Source organism: Esox lucius, chromosome 20 (assembly GCF_011004845.1).
Source record: "Esox lucius isolate fEsoLuc1 chromosome 20, fEsoLuc1.pri, whole genome shotgun sequence".
In the NCBI taxonomy this organism is placed as follows: Eukaryota; Metazoa; Chordata; class Actinopteri; order Esociformes; family Esocidae; genus Esox; species Esox lucius.
In genome coordinates, this window is record NC_047588.1 from 34,751,999 (window position 1) to 34,765,460 (window position 13,462).

The 13,462-nt window shown below is 39.9% G+C and overlaps 1 protein-coding gene across 7 annotated transcripts in view; it reads left to right on the plus strand.

The window, feature by feature from the left end:
- Window positions 1–8,220: 8,220 nt before the first annotated feature.
- LOC105006212 (ataxin-1) overlaps window positions 8,221–13,462 on the plus strand; it is a 28,258-nt gene continuing 23,016 nt past the window's right edge. For 3 of the 7 annotated variants that reach the window (XM_034289022.1, XM_034289034.1, XM_034289023.1), the window contains exons 1-2: window positions 8,221–8,566; window positions 12,399–12,480. The gene's annotated coding sequence lies outside the window, so the exon portion shown is untranslated. Of the gene's footprint in view, window positions 8,567–9,392; window positions 9,428–12,398; window positions 12,481–13,462 lie in introns of those variants that run through there. The other 4 variants (XM_034289024.1, XM_034289028.1, XM_034289025.1 and 1 more) reach the window with 4 other exon arrangements.

The window sequence follows — 13,462 nt, forward strand, 5'->3', positions numbered from 1 at the left end:
CTCTGCCTGTTGGGTCTTCAACAAGCTGACTACCAGGTAAAACACAGAGCCAGATGCTAACCATACACACACATACACATTTTATTTTGTTTTCTCGTATAGGTGATGGGATAAAACAGTGTCTTGATACGAAGGATGGGACATGGCACGCTATCCAGGTTCCAGGTGGAGGACCAGTGACTGTATGGACTGCAGTTGTCTAGACAACGGGGAGATGAGATGCTGTCAAGCGTGAGTACACAGTCTCACGTTAATAGTCAATGTTTGGCGAAAAACCTTGACGGTCCTGTTTTGGCATGCATTCTGAGGATTAAGGTTTAGCTACACCCGAGAGCTCTTCTATAATGTGTGCACGATATCATTTTCTACAGGTAATCCTATAATAATAAAACAATTGCAGGGGACGGGGGTTACAGACAGGTCAGTGTGACCCTCCAGGGAAAGAGTGAAAATCCTGGGATCCATTGACCCTGACCCCCCCCCAATAAACAATACAGACCTACACCGTTGATAGCCGCCAAACATGTGCTACACTTGGTCTCACACTGCATATGAGTCGTTAGCTGGTCGGAGTATCCTACACAACTTTATTGTACTACCCTTGACTTATATAGTCCATATAAACCTCAGTGTTTCCTGCCTGTTCATCTAAATTATACCCAACAGAAGATTCACACAAGCTTATGAGGTGGTCTGTGAACAGAATAATGTTCAAAGCATGTTGGAGTTTGACCAGAAGTCCTGTCAGTACAATGTGTTCAAGAAGAGTGATCGCTCCATTCCATGTCCCATCTACGGCAGTGTGGGGAAATGATGTGTTCTCTTCTACTCTGCTCCACATGAATATAATATTAAAGTGTGAAGTACTGCAGTTGTTCTGTGTGTCACTTCTTAATAAACATGAGCATGAATGTTCCTTTGGTAACAGCATTTTACCATAATGTGCTGTATTTTATGACTGTCTATGTGCCCCCTTCTCCTTGATGGTCTTCTTATCACTGACAACTAATTAAATTATTGAATGATGACATGATAAATATAGATTTAAACATTGACTGGATAAATATAGTATTTAATGATGACCTGTTAAATATTGTATAAAATTGACTGGTCAAAAGTGATGAAATGAAAATGAAAAAAATGTATTCATGTTTGGGGTGTTTTGTGGGAACTGTTTTGTTAGTTAGTTCTTTTACCGCCATATGAAACCTGCTTTGTTAGTTCTGCTAACTTGCAACAAAAAAATGTTGTTGCATAATTCACTTCTCTTCCTCTCATCAAGTAAATACTTGATCCAGTCTTTCCGTTTTGTCTCTAAATGCAGTACTGGCTGCACGCAACAGAGGGCTGCACGCGACACATTAACACATACGCTGATGGTGGCTGACCCTCTTCCCAAAATATACAACCAATGGTCTATAAAAATCACATATTTTGTAATGTCGCCCAATGGGCCAAACCAAGATGGAAGAAAATCCATCAGAACTCATGAGCCCTTTTTTAGGATGTCGAAATTCCATCCCATATACAAACGTCCACATCTCCAGGTGAAATAGGGTGGCCAATTTAAGTAAAATTGACTTAACAGTGGTTCTTAACAGTGCCACCTATTGGAAAATGGTGACATCCAGTGACTGCTGCACTGAAATAAAAAAAAATCTCTCAACTTCCTTCATGTTAGAAATGGCCAGTAGATATATTGTCATATTTTTTCTCTGTGAATGGAGTTTGGTCTTACAAAAGAAGAAGCCATGCTATCCAGCTGACTCCAGGGTTGCTGGGTAAGGTAGCCCTGTGTTACTTTAGAAAATATTTTGGGGAGCAAACCAATCAGGGAGGAGGATAGACTAGAGATAACAACTCATTAGCCAAGTCACCTGTATGGCCCCCCACTTACTAAAATAAATTCCTATTGCTGACAAAAAGTTATTTTCAGCTGCTCCTCACACACACTTTTCAATTCATCTTCCATGACGTTATTCTGTGTGTGCGGACTTAGAGCTTTCTGTGGGATTGTGAAAATTGCTGGTTGCAGTTTGAAACAAACTGGTAGCATGGACAGGACTGACACAAACAGACAGATGGATACAAACAGACAGATGGACAGAGGACAGAATAACAGTATGGGCAGGCATAAGAAACCCTGAGTTTACAGGAGAACACTGTGGGCCAGCCGGCAAAACAGAACAGATGGATGGAGACAGACGGAGAGACAAGACACACGGACTGACACAGACGGACAGATTGGCAGCCAGACAGTCAACCAGGCAGAAGGTATTTCAGTACCTTACTGACGAGTAGTTTAACTTAGATCAGGGGTCTCAGAAGATCCAGGTAAGACGCTCAGGGAGCAACACCACTGACCACCAATTTATATTTTTGTTTTGAATTAGGCACATTATTCCCTTCCCTCGCCCGACAACCCCCTCCACCTACTTACACCCATTATTTCTGTTGACAAATTGAAACTGCTTTAGATGTAGTATTTACAACAGTGAAGAATAGGTTTTTGAGTGAACATCTAGTATTTCTAGGTAAATGGTGATGACTATCACTTCTGCCAAGGAGAGGAAGTTCATAGAGAGCACTAAAGTGCTATGAGAATACAAATATTTAGTTTCAGACTGAATGCTGTTCCTTTCCTGTTACACAACACAATAATATATTTGACCAGGATATTATGCTAAGAAAAATTTTATTTACAGCAACAACTTTGGGTATTCAGGTTAATGGTCTTGCTCAGTGAAAATAACAACAGGTCTTTTCACCTGGTTTGCTTGGGACTGGAAATGTTACGATTGCTGTGCTTAATGTTTATGAAGTCGGGCTCCACAGGACTGAATTGTGGAAGAAACTGGATGTGCATAAGCCCCGCAATAACATTTCTTTTGGCTGAACTGAGTAAGTCTTTGCTCCCCAGCACATGGTAAGAAATGCATTCATACAGAGAAAATTGATCACGGTTGTATCCAAGCAGACATGCTCCTTCATTGACTACCATATACTGGATTACATCACGAACAAAGGGCATATGGAAACAATCCAAATATTTTATGTTTGTGTTAGGACATCTGTTATGAGAGGCTTTAATCCTCTCGTCACTGTGTTTTTAAACCACTAACTGTAGATGCGTCCAAATAGTACCCTGTTCAATACTTCCTGTAGGTCCTGTAGGAAGCATGTAAATTGGGGTGATATTTTGAATGCAGAATAGCCTTGTTGAAAATGTAGCTACAACAAAATTCCTGATGTTGAAATCGCTGCACCTATCTACATCAGTCCAGCCCTAGAGAAATACATTTGGAATGTCCTATTTTTGAAGGTAAATTGTTGGTCCTCATGGTTCCATGTCCAACAGACTGCGGCAGGTGTGCTCTTAACATTTGCCTTACCAGAGTTAAAAGTATTTGTCAAATGTGTTTTTGCCAAAACCAGTTTCCCAGAATCTATAGTCAATATGACCTTACGACAACCCTTTTGGACATACTGAATGGATTGTGTCAAGGCAACAATATCAGTCAAAGACCATCGACCGTGGAACATTCAGCTGCTTTTATTTTCCCTAGGATTCCATTCATTCAAAATTTCCCAGGGTTCCATTCAAGGTCACTGATCTATAATCAGTTTTATGCATGCAGTGTGTGTTTAAGACAGACAGATAGCTATTTTTGTTCCTGCTGCATGACACTGATGGAGAGGTGGTGGTGTTGGTGACACCCTTCCCAATGGATCTGGTGTGAGTTGTATCCCCAATAACATCAAATTATCTAGTATACAGTCATTACTTTGTTTAAAATTCACAATGTGCCTTGGACAAAAGTAGTGCACTAGGAGTGACCCTTGATGTAATTTGGGAGGCCGTCTTTGTTTTTCATTACCTGGATGAATTCCCCCAGCTCCATGCCTTTCAATGTGGCCACATCATTCTACAGCAACAGTAAAAAGCAGTGCCAGAAATACAGACCCACAGATTCACCCCATCTCTTTCTTGAAGGAGACTAAAAAAAAACTGTAGAGCTGCCCTGTTGCCATGGCAGCAAAACGGTGCTCCTGTTTGCATTCTCCCCACATACTGTTGAGTGTCTCTCTGTTCCTTCAGGAATGCACCGTCCTCACCACAACAGAGAGAGGCCGCTCAGCTGTCTGAGGGAGCACAACAATGATTATTACCTTCTCTGGTGTAGTGAGGCTCAGTGTGTCCCACATTGAACCTTATTTCTTAGAGCTCTGGTCATACTAGTGGACTGTTTAAGGAATAGTGTGTCATTTGGAACAAACACTCAATTTAAAGAGTAATTAATACTAATACAATAGCCCACCCTCATTTACTTTGTTCTTCCACTCATCCTGTGTTATCAGCATAAACTATCATCTATCTTTCTAAACTTTAGGACTGGATAACAAATGTTATGGTAGTCGTGTGGAGTGCACACACAACCTAACAACCTTTAGTCCCCATTCTTGTGGGATGAAGTTAACAAACATAGAAAGCTACAAATGGTGGAGAATTTCTGCCATTTGCACAACCATCATCAAATGAATAATAACATAATGTAACATCATTGTACCATAGCAGAGAACGCATTGCAAACCAGGTTTTACTGACTGCTTTTGATAACAGCATATAACACCACATCAAACTCTCCTTAAGCAATCATTACACAATAAAGATCAATGCCGCCTGAAACTGCATTACAGTGGGGAGAACAAGTATTTGAGACACTGCCGATTTTGCAGGTTTTCCCACTTACAAAGCATGTAGAAGTCTGTAATTGTTATCATAGGTACTCTTCAACTGTGAGTGATGGAATCTAAATCCAGAAAATCACATTGTATGTATTTTTAAGTAATTAATTTGCATTTTATTGCATGACATAAGTATTTGATACATCAAAAAAGCAGAACTTAATATTTGGTACAGAAATCTTTGTTCGTAATTACAGAGATCATACATTTCCTGTAGTTCTTGACCAGGTTTGCACACACTGCAGCAGGGATTTTGGCCCACTCCTCCATACAGACCTTCTCCAGATCCCTCAGGTTTCGGGGCTGTCACTGGGCAATACGGACTTTCAGCTCCCTCCAAAGATTTTCTATTGGGTTCAGGTCTGGAGCTAGGCCATTCCAGGACCTTGAGATGCTTCTTACGGAGCCACTCCTTAGTTGCCCTGGCTGTGTGTTTGTGGTCGTTGTCATGCTGGAAGACCCAGCCACGACCCATCTTCAATGCTCTTACTGAGCGAAGGAGGTTGTTGGCCAAGATACATGGCCCCATCCATCCTCCCCTCAATACGGTGCAGTCGTCCTGTCCCCTTTGCAGAAAAGCATCCCCGAAGAATGATGTTTCCACCGCCATGCTTCACAGTTGGGATGGTGTTCTTGGGGTTGTACTCATCCTTCTTCTTCCTCCAAACATGGCGAGTGGAGTTTAGACCAAAAAGCTATATTTTTGTCTCATCAGACCACATGACCTTCTCCCATTCCTCCTCTGGATCATCCAGATGGTCATTGGCAAACTTCAGACAGGCCTGGACATGCGCTGGCTTGAACAGGGGGACCTTGCATGCGCTGTAGGATTTTAATCCATGACGGTGTAATGTGTTACTAATGGTTTTCTTTGAGACTGTGGCCCCAGCTCTCTTCAGGTTATGACCAGGTCCTGCTGTGTAGTTCTGGGCTGATCCCTCACCTTCCTCATGATCATTGATGCCCCACAAGGTGAGATCTTGCATGGAGCCCCAGACTGAAGGAGATTGACCATTATCTTCTAATAATTGCGCCAACAGTTGTTGCCTTTTCACCAAACTGCTTGCTTATTGTCCTGTTGCCCATCCCAGCCTTGTGCAAGTCTACAATTATATCCCTGATGTCCTACCACAGCTCTCTGGTCTTGTCCATTGTGGAGAGGTTGGCGTCAGTTTGATTGAGTGTGTGGACAGGTGTCTTTTATACAGGTAATGAGTTCAAACAGGTGATGTTAATACAGGTAATGAGTGGAGAATAGGAGGGCTTCTTAACTAACAGGTCTGTGAGTAAATAATGTATTTACTTAAGTCTCTCTGTTGCACACTTGTGCAATTGGGCTGTACTCTGCTGGCAATACTCTGCCCTCATTCAGGGTGATTTCGGTTGGTGGGTGTCCCTTTGGTTGATGCCTGGCAATGTGGGTGGATTGATTTCCTGCCTGTTGGGCCCTGGGATTTATCAAACTTTCGTCCGCCACACACACGCATGCTTCCGTTAATAAATCAGACCCATACTATACTTCTGCGCACGTGAACGAGCATACCCATATAATGTATCCAAGTTAGCCCTATTGACTATGAAATTTCAGTCGATACCTGAAGTAAGGTAGAGACCGGTCAGAAAAAACTTGCAAGAAAATATATTTCCCATAATGTGAACTTCAAATAATATTAACTGATTTTTAAAACGTGTCATCTTTCGAAACGTATTAAGTAAGGAATCATATATTCCGCATTGCAAGACATGGCTGTTGTTAATAAAATAGTGGTCAGAGATTAGTCAAGGTGGACGCGAGGGATTGCTGTACTCCTAACCAGTGTCCAAACTACAGGAGGTGGCCAAAGTGTGACAGATATTTTTCCCACTGACTAGCAAATCGCTGGCATCATTGGGGAAATCTGAGTGGAAAGGTCCATGGGGACATCGACATGTCGCGGTGGGAAGGTTGCAGTAAGTGATAGTTTGCAACTAGGTTAATCATAACATTTCAACTTCACATTCAAGAAACATATCAATACAGACATAAAATCAAAGGGAATTGGTCAAGCCCAGTTCAAGTCATGTGGGCCTAGGACTGAGCTGTTATTTTCGCTACAGAAGTATCTGCAGTGGCATACCAGAGTGGGTTTGCGGGGCTCTGCAGTTAGGCAGCGTTCAGTATGGTTTCGAGTGAGGACTGTACCGGGTCGTGGCGATACAGACGAAATTGTCTTGCAAACGCAAGGTCTGTTAAAAGAAATAGTACCCTAAAGAATATGGCCAAGAAAGTATAGAGCATTTCAGAAGTTTTATAGAAGATTAATGACTCTTGGAAAGTCCTTGTGTTAAAATGATTGTTCAGTTTTAGTGAAATGCATTTTTCGTTTAGTGCTGCCTAGCAACAGTGAGGTACAGTTAGTTTTATAGTGCACATTCAGTGGACATTCATATTCGCCAGTGAAAACCAACAGATTTAGGACAACAAAAAGTATGGGTTCTTGAACAGGTGAAGGTGAACTACAATCAACACTTTTCAATATATCAATCAATATTTTTTATATTTTTTTGTTTTTCCGAAATATCATTTTTTGTAATTATATTTAAATTCAATAATTTCTACAATAAGTGTGCCATGACAACAAAAGTGCTATATTCGGGCAGGGGGGAGGATGGGCTACAATCTACGGTTTTTAGTTTTTTGAACAATTTTAGCAAATATTTGAATTTACCCTTCAAAATTCAATAGCATCTACAAAAAGTGTGCCATGTCAACAAAAGTGCTATATTTGGACTTGGGGGAGGATGGATTACAATCAACGGATTTAGTTTTTTTGAGTTTATCATTAACATCAAACAAAAAAATATAAAACATCTTTGATTGATACATTGAAAAGTGTGGATTGTAGTTCACCTTCACCTGATCAAGAACCCATACTTTTCGTTGTCCTAAATTAGTTGGTTTTGACGGGCGAATATGAATGTTCACTGAATGTCCATCATAAAACTAACTTTACCTCGCTCATAGCAACAGCCTATAACTTATTTGAGTATGACTATTGGCTGTTTTATTCGATTTGTGGTAAATAAGCGTACCTGTTTTATGTTCTATTCATTTTAATTCAGTGAGAATTTTAAATGAAAGTTATGTCCCGAAATGTAGTCAATTTTGTCAAGCCAACATTTGCGATAACGTAGCTCATTCTAAGACACAAACAACCTATAGGTGGTAAAAGTGAGCATCTTTAAATAAATTGGCATATTGTAGTGAATGGCAAAATATGCAACGTTGAATGTGTTGCTTTACGCACATGCACATTGGGTTATTGTTCGTCTTGTTTTCAAACTGAATGGACATGCCTACTGAAAGGGCTACGTTTAGCAACATATTAGTTCTAATCGTTTTTGGATCACCTACAGGCGGTAGGGTTTTCACGCTTGCTACATCCGTAGCCTATAAGCCTACGATGACATTCCTCTACCAGCTTTTCTTCAATTCAACCGCATGGTATTTCTTCAATTCAACCGCTAGGCTGTGCAAACGCATGGGTTGACATTTGCGTAGAGATACGCACACTTTCCCGTCAAGTTCAACTTTGATAAATGCCAACTTTTGCGTCAAAACTGGCGTACGCGTGGTATACGCACATATTTGTGCGTACATAAGATCGATACATGAAGCCCCTGCAACTAAGACAAACATTATCATCTTGTTACGGAAGGTACGTTTTTTCCTCTCTTTGTCCTTGCCTGATTTTATGGGGAGGATTACTGCATAACCATTCTGCTCAACAGAACATACAGCTTCTACCTGTGAATCCAATCTACAGTCTTGAGAATCATGGTAAGTTTCTTCACATTTTGTATATTGATCTTTGATCCTAGGCTTTGGATTTGGAGTCTGTTGTTAATGACTGACAACATGTATGGAAGTCAATGACCGAGAAAACTTGTAAATAGACTGCAATTCCTTTTTCTAAATCGTTATGCATTTTTGGTGACAAAACTAAAATTCTGATCCAAAGTAATTCATTCATTATATATATATATTATAATTCCTGGCAAATTGAAAAATAATGTTTAATATTTCATTTACTGCCCAGTGCAGTACTGACACACAGAAAAAGCTAATATAAAAGCTTACATGAAAAATAATTTAGCATGTTTACCATTTATTTACTTTATTGTGATAGCATGATTTGTCTCTTGCATGGTTTCGGTAACATGGATTAATTTGACAAAGAAAGCGGATTTCAAAATTCACTGGAAAATTGGCAAGAAAGATATTTGTTGGAGGGTCATTGACCTGCTGAGCAAATAGCAAATGAAATCTAAATATTTGTCTATGAAGAGGTAATATCACTGGTTAGCCTAATGACTGGTGTGAAATCTTTGTGAACCCTTTAGCTGTTAAATAGCCTTTTTTCATTTAAAAAGGTACATTGAAACAATTGTCTGGATAATTAGCTTGCATGGTGTTTTTTTTCTCAGATAGTGCGACTAAGAAAATTGAGTCATCCTTTTTTTCTTTATGTTATCTGCAACAAGTCTTAATACAGACGGGTGACCAATTAAAGAAAAAAAAAAGATTAAATTAGTGGAGGAACTTAACGAATGCAGATGCTTCCATATAGGTGTACAGGATGATGCAAGCGTGCCGCACAAGCCCTGAAAAGTGAAGCCAAAACGTCTCGATCGCCCCCTGGTGAGTGGTCCCAGTATAGGTCATAAACCCCGCCCTCCCCATGTTATACAATGGGACGCGAGACCAACTAAACAATTAAATTACCCTTCAATTATCTTTTTTCCGAAGCTGGTTTCTGTCATTTACTGTAGTTTGTATCACGCTAATGTAAATTCAAGAGTTTGTTTTTAAAATAAGTTGGTTTTTAGTTAGTTATTTAATGCTCTAAAAACGGTGGTGTGACGTCGTGATTCACAGCTTTGATTGACAGCTATCTGAGCCAAGGAGCCACTGAAGCGCCATCCTCCTTCGGAGGACTGAGGAGATTGGAGCTTTACATTTAATCTCTAAATTTCTATAATTGATATAATTTCACACGGACATAATGGGTTGTTCTGCAGTACATTGTGCTAACCGATCTGGCATTTCCAATCGATCTTTGAATTTTTTTCGGTAAGTTAAATTTATAAGCTATTTAATTAGTAAATAAATGTAATGGGCTAGCTAATGTTAGCTAAAAGACAACAAGCCTCGTTAATAGCTAGCAGGTGATCGTTAGCTAGAAGTTACCATTATTTTTGTATTAGGCCTATTCTAAATTAAGGTTAAACATGATGTAAGTTAGGCTATAACATATCGTCTAGGTTTAACAAGCAAAGGTTGTACTGTACTTGGACTTGCGATTGATTACGGTATGCGCATTCTGCGAGGGAGAGTGAGGGCGGGGCACAGGGGAGGGGCCGTTGATTTCGCGGCTTTACAGCTTTACTTCCTGCTCGCTACTGCGCATAACTACTGCGCAGAACTGGTCCCAAGATCGCTATCTGCGCAGACGCAAGTCCAAGATGTCAGCGTCGTATCGGGACACTGGAGGCTTCATTTTTCACCAATGGAAAAGAGCGAAAGGGCGTCGTCCATTTTATATACAGTCTATGGGATGAAGCAATGAAGCCATTAACATCCTATTATGCTTTGTGGCATGTATACAGTTGTGCTCAAAAGTTTGTGAACCTTTGGAGTATTGGTAATATATGTACCATTTGTAAAGAAAACATGAGTGAGCAGGCAAAACACATGTCTTATTTCTTATGGGATTCACATTAAATTGTAGATCATAACAGAATGGCACAATCAAAAAACAAAACATGGCAACAAAGAAAAAAAAAACAACTGTTCAGAATTCTGCATACCCTTAGTTCTTAAGACTGTGTATTGCCCTCTTTAGCATCAATGACAGCGTGCAGTCTTTTGTAATAGTTGTCTATGAGGCCCAGAATTTTTGCAGGTGGTATAGCTGCCCATTCATCTTGGCAAAATGCCTCCAGGTCATGCAAAGTCTTTGGTCGTCTTGCATGAACCACGCGTTTGAGATCTCCCCAGAGATATTACAGTCAGGAGAGTGTGATGGCCAGTCCAGAATCTTCACCGTCTTCTGCTGTTACCACTGGAGGGTCAACTTGGCCTTGTGCTTAGGGTCATTGTTTGCAAGAGTGTTCCATGCGCAGCTTTTGTGCAGAAGAATGCAAATTGTCTCCCAGTATTTTCTGATAACATGCTGCATTCATCTTGCCATAAATTTTCACAAAGAAAGAAAAAGAAAGCTCTATTTTGGTCTCATCACTCCAAATTACAGTGTGCCAGAAGCTGTGAGGTGTGTCAAGGTGTTGTCAGGCATATTGTAACCTGACTTTTTTGTGGCATTGGTGCAGTAAAGGCTTCTTTCTGGCAATTCGACCATGCAGCAAATTTTTGTTCAAGCATTGTCTTATACTCCTTGAAACAACCACACCGTCTTTTTCCAGAGCAGCCTGTATTTCTCCTGAGGTTACCTTTGTGTTTTCTTTGTATCTCGAACAATATTTCTGGCAGTTTTGGCTGAAGTCTTTCTTGGTCTACCTGACCGTGGCTTGGTATCAAGAGATCCCAGAATTTTCCACTTCTTAATAAGTGATTGAACAGTACTGACTGGCATTTTCAAGGCTTATGATATATTTTGTAAATCTTTTCCCATCTTTATAAACTTCAATTACCTTGTTGCGCAGGTCTTTTGACAGTTATTTTCTGCTCCCCATGGCTCATTGTCTAGACTGTTCAGTGCATCCACGTGAGAGCTAACAAACAAATGTATTATTTATATACAGACACTAATTGCAATTTAAAAAGCCACAGGTGTGGGAAATTCACCTTTAATTGCCATTTTCACCTGTGTTTGTCACCTTGTGTGTCTGTAACAAGGCCAAACATTCAAGGGTATGTATACTTTTGATCAGGGGAATTTGGGTGATTTCTGTTATCATTATGATTTAAAAAGGAGCTATGTGATAATAAATGTCTTCATATGATCACTATTGTTCAAAAAAATTAAAGAAATTGCATGATCAGTCATATTTTCAAAATTAATTCCAAAATGTCACAATTTCTGCCAGGGTGTGCAAACTTATGAGCACAACTCTATATATATATGCTGAGCAGGCTCAGTTGACCTCGATTTTGGATCAAGATGGCAAGAGGAAAGGATCTTAGTGAAAGGGTTTCATCATTGGGTCTCTTCCAGGATCCACAGTGTATGAGGGGTCCCTGAAAGGTTTCATGAGTATGAAATTAAGTCATTATGTCATATATCAATGATTATGAATGACACATCAGCAACCAACAAGACAAGTTGGTTAAGGCCTCAAAGTTAAAAAGGCCTCGAAATGAGCAGGAACTAAAGATGGTTGTAGTACAAAACTGGCACGTCATCAATAAGGAACCCAACATCTGGGGGTGTCTATGGGTTGCTGACCTCAATAAAAACAATGCATGGAAAGGATATACAACAAAAGTATTAACATGACTGCTACATTGTAAATAATGTTAGTCCGTCCAAACGTTTTGTACCCGAAATGTTAGGGCAATGTACAAAACAATATTTTCATTTCAAAATGGTATATTTGAAATGGATGATAAAAATCCTTATCAGCTATGTTTGTCCTTCTTTCTCCACGTGTAGAGGTCCTTGGCACTAGCTGTGGCCCTGGGTGCAATGCTGCCACTCATCCATGCTTACTGCTGGATGAAAGAACCTATAGGAGGTAAAGGATGAAAAACAACCAGCTGCTAACACAAACAATTATCAGAAGCACACAAAACATTTCAAAAACACCTATACATTTACATTAGATTATTATGTAAAAACTGTTTAATTATTTCAGCGTGGTCCTTATCTTGACATGTAATGAGCATCTTATTTCAAATTCAAATAGAAAATGGTTTTCTATAGCACTGTGAAGGATGGTAGCCTAGCACAGTCATGTGATCTCACTAGCTTACATTTAAAAGCTACACAGGTATCAGTCTGATTGTGATGAGTAGACTTAAGTTTGGAGCCGTTGTGCCTAAAATCGTCCCCCGTTCGTGTGAACGTGCACTCTCTTGATTCTCATTGCTGCGACTGGCTTGCTTGTTGAGAGGTCTGCTCTTTACTCTGTTAGTAACAGTTTATCCTACATTTCACTGTTCTTTGTTGCAAAACGCTTTAATTTAATTGTGTACATCAAGGCAGCAATTGATGACCATGTTAGGCTGCGTTTCATTATATTTTTTAAGGCAGGTTGATCGCGTTGGAAGACACTGTCTGCAGTTTTTGGTTTGGCTATTTGTTTCAAGTGTATTACCATAAACAAATCGTTGGCAAAATCGGCATATCTCCTATTTCTTATTTGATTAGTGATTTCTAAAGTGTAAGGATAATAAGTCAGCCATCATTGCTCTGAAATGTTAATTTAATTTAATAAATTATATTTATAATGTGCTCCTATTGCAACTATAGAGTCAAATTAGGATAAGACCATATTACTACCTGCCAAACTCAGAAGTGCCACAAGAAGTATTGACTGTAGTCACAATTTGAAGCAAGTTGGGGGAGGGGTTAGTTTCAGCAAGGCCATTCTCCTGCCTGCCGAATTGACCACCCCCTCCCAATCTTTGGACTGCCATGTCTGGCACACTTCATAATCATTTTGTTAGCTCATGTTGACCACCTGACTGAACCACATAAAGTATTTTACTCTGGTC